A 3817-nucleotide genomic window follows, 5' to 3' on the forward strand; every position below is an offset into this window, starting at 1 on the left:
ACATATATACACACTACATACACACACACTACATATATACACACTACATACACACACTACATATACACACTACATATATACACACTACATATACACACACTACATATACACACTACACACACACAGTACATATACACACACTACATATATACACACTACATATACACACAGTACATATACACACACTACATATACACACACTACATATACACACACTACATATACACACAGTACATATACACACACTACATATACACACACTACATATACACACAGTACATATACACACTACACACACACAGTACATATACACACACTACATATACACACACTACATATACACACACTACATATACACACAGTACATATACACACACTACATACACACACTACATATACACACTTCATATAGACACACTACAAACACACACATTCCATATATACACACTACATACACACACACTACATATACACACACTACATACACACACACTACATATACACACACTAGATATACACACTACATACACACACTACATATACACACAGGCAAGTGTTAGGCAAGCTTTATTCTTTTAATACAGATTTTACTTTACTTTTGTACTAGATTTTTATTTTTAATTTGACCTCTATTCATTTTATATATATATATATATATATATATATATATATATATATATATATATATATATATATATATAATTACATAGTATTTATATGTAACTATGCAAGGTCCATATAAATAAAATCATAAATGCGATTGCTGTCTTTAACCTCACATTGTGTTCGGGGTCCTGGAGACCACAATCCATCTTTAACAGCTCGGAAAAGACTCGCAGTTGAGAAAGCCGCTCACGAACGTTAACTACGGCTTTTTTGGCGCAAAACACAGCCAGGGTTTCCAAACCGCAGTTACTATGGTATGCGTGTCATAGTTTTACTGCTACCGTGGTCACTATGTCATGCTTTTAGTAAAGATAATTAAAACTCGCTAAACTTTTGAAGGAAGTCAGCGACAGAAAAGTTTTGACTACATTACACTTAAACTGCAGTTCATTTCATGGACATTTTATTATTTATATTTATTTCATAATGAAATTGACCAGGTTCTTACCATGCATAGTTACACTGTTGCTTTTTCTATAATAATATCAACTCGCTATGACGGAACTTTCACCTGTATAGCAACCTATATCAGTGTTTTAAGGTATTTTAAGTACCACAGTACTTAAACTCACGGTAACGGTATGGTCGAGAGTACGACGTATCATGTTTACTATCAGTTGCGACTGTTAAACTTAGTATTATAATAAAATATGTAACATAAATAGTTACCATAAAGCGCAAATAATAGATACTATAGTAAAATTTGTTAGGCTCATGGTTAATAAGTAATAAACAAACAGTTAGCATGAGATACTAGAGTAAAACTTTGGCGGTGCCATAGTTCAATATGTAACAAGCATAATTACAGTAAAATATAACACTGATACAATAGCAGTGCAATGGTTCACTATTTTATACACATTGTTACCATTAGAAACCATGGTAAAACTTTGGTAGTATGAAAACATTGTATGTGATGACACTAGACAACATCATAACGACCCATAGTGATCGAGTCAATTAAAATCTAACTTTATTTATAAAACATACGGTAGGTGATTGCCATTTCTTTGTAAACACCCAGTCGTGATGAACTCGTGTGATCACATCTGTAATTGCACGTCCATCACAACCTTGCGACGGCTTCCCGATCAAAAGCTCAAAGCAGCGAACATTCGCTTTGAATGATGACGTCGGCAACGCAGTCCGCGACATGATTGGACAATAACTTAACACGTGTCGTGTTGGTCAGTCGTGTGCAATTTTTCCCTTTTTTAACAGGATAATTTACGTGTTGAAATAGTAATAATGCAAAAAGTGTGTATCTTACACATTAACACATCCTTTCTGAGAGTGTACAGCATTATGGTACCTGGAACCCCCAAACCATAATCTCAACAAAATCATTGCCAGAAAATAAAAGGTACTATACTAAACCTTTTGGTGTCCAAACATGGTAAGTAGGCTGTCTTCTTCAATCACAAATGTCTTTTATAGCTTTAGTTTAAAAAAAAAAAATAAAGTTAGTAAAGAGTATGTTGTGCAGCTTAAAAGCTCATTTCCATCCATCCATCCATCCATCCAGCTATCTTCTATACCGCTTATCCTTCAGGGTCATGGGGAACCTGGAGCCTATCCCAGGGGTGGCTCAGTGGTTAAAGGCTCTGGGTTACTGATCAGAAGGGCAGGAGTTTAAGCCCCAGCACTGCCAAGCTACCACTGTTGGGCCCTTGAGCAAGGCCCTTAACCCTCAAACGCTCAGTAGTATGAATGAGATAAATATAAGACACTCTGGATAAGGGCGTCCGCCAAATGCTGTAAATGTAAATGGTACATCAAGCCATGATTAAGGGAAACTTCTAGCAACTAGTTTGGCAAAACATCTCCTCCATTATGGGTTAGATATATGAGCCTTGTAGCTCTGATGCAAAAGTAAAAAAAAATTGACATCAAACACTTGGATAGTCGACTACATTTGGAGTAAAAAAAAGAATTAAAAAAATTTGGCCAAACTATCACTCTGAGATTAAACAGAATATTTCATACGTTCTCAGGATTGGGTTTGAAGTGGATAAACTTGCGTCTGAAGGGAAACAGAATCTTATTTTTTTTTCATATATACATATATTATAATCGTGCTGTTTTTTCTCACAACGCTGGATGACTAACAGCACTTACTGATCTACAGTACCAGCATGCTTCAGGTCAGAGAACACTGAAATGAAAGATGGAGATGAGAGGTTGTTGAACTTCCATACCACAGTGGACTCTGCCCAGCACATTTTAATGCAGAATCTGGCTGCCGTTTTCAGGAAGGGTAAAGCTGACAGCGGTTGCTGGATCTTTTGACGGAACGATGATCCAAAACATTCCTGATGATCCAAACAAAACAAACAAAAAAAAAAGTTCACAGACGAAGATTCGAAACAGCCAGCCATCCTTGTCCTGAATATAATGTAAACATCCTCTCAGAAATCCTGTCAGGTTAGCGTAAGTTAGCTATCCAGTTAGCATATCAGTGAAGGTTATGAAAATATGAGAAATCGTGTCAGGTTAGCTAGTTGGCTAACATGGACAGTATAGACTATAAACATTCATGCATGTGACTTAAAACATCTCTCAGAAATCCTGTCAGATTAGCTTATGTTAGCTATCTAGCTAAGATTATCTGTGAAGGTTCTAATCGTTTAAGAATATGACTTTGCTAGTTGGTTAAACATTTCTGAATCTGACCTATAAACATCCCCTCGGAACTCCGGTCAGGTTAGCACATGTTAGCTAGTTGGCTAGCGGTGGAGAGGACATTTAGAAATCATACCAGGTTATCTTATGTTACTTAGCAATGAAGATTATGAAGACATTGAAGAATAATGACATAAACACTTGTTGCAATTCTGTCAGGTTAGCTCATGTTAGCTAGTTGACTAGCATTAGCAGTGAAGATTAAAGAAAGACTGTAAACATTTATGAATATGACTTACAAATCCTCTCAGAAATCCTGTCAGGTTAGCTCATGTTAGCTAGTTGACTAGCATTAGCAGTGAAGATTAAATAAAGTCGGTAAACATTTATGAATATGACTTACAAATCCTCTCAGAAATCCTGTCAGGTTAGCTCATATGTTAGCGAGCAAGCTACAGTATGTTTAACAACAAAGAGTATAAACATTTAATAATAATTCTGTCAGAAATCCTGTCAGGTTAGCTCATAT

At 35.8% G+C, this 3817-nt stretch overlaps 1 long non-coding RNA gene across 1 annotated transcript; it reads right to left on the bottom strand.

The window, feature by feature from the left end:
• Positions 1-1617: 1617 nt before the first annotated feature.
• On the bottom strand, positions 1618-3589 carry LOC128602439 (uncharacterized). Its single transcript, XR_008384839.1, has 2 exons — positions 2865-3589; positions 1618-2103 (listed from the first exon to the last, which is right to left on the bottom strand). It is a non-coding gene; the product is annotated as an uncharacterized LOC128602439 (long non-coding RNA).
• Positions 3590-3817: the final 228 nt, after the last annotated feature.

The sequence above is a fragment of the Ictalurus furcatus genome, chromosome 26, assembly GCF_023375685.1.
Source record: "Ictalurus furcatus strain D&B chromosome 26, Billie_1.0, whole genome shotgun sequence".
NCBI classification, from domain to species: domain Eukaryota; kingdom Metazoa; phylum Chordata; class Actinopteri; order Siluriformes; family Ictaluridae; genus Ictalurus; species Ictalurus furcatus.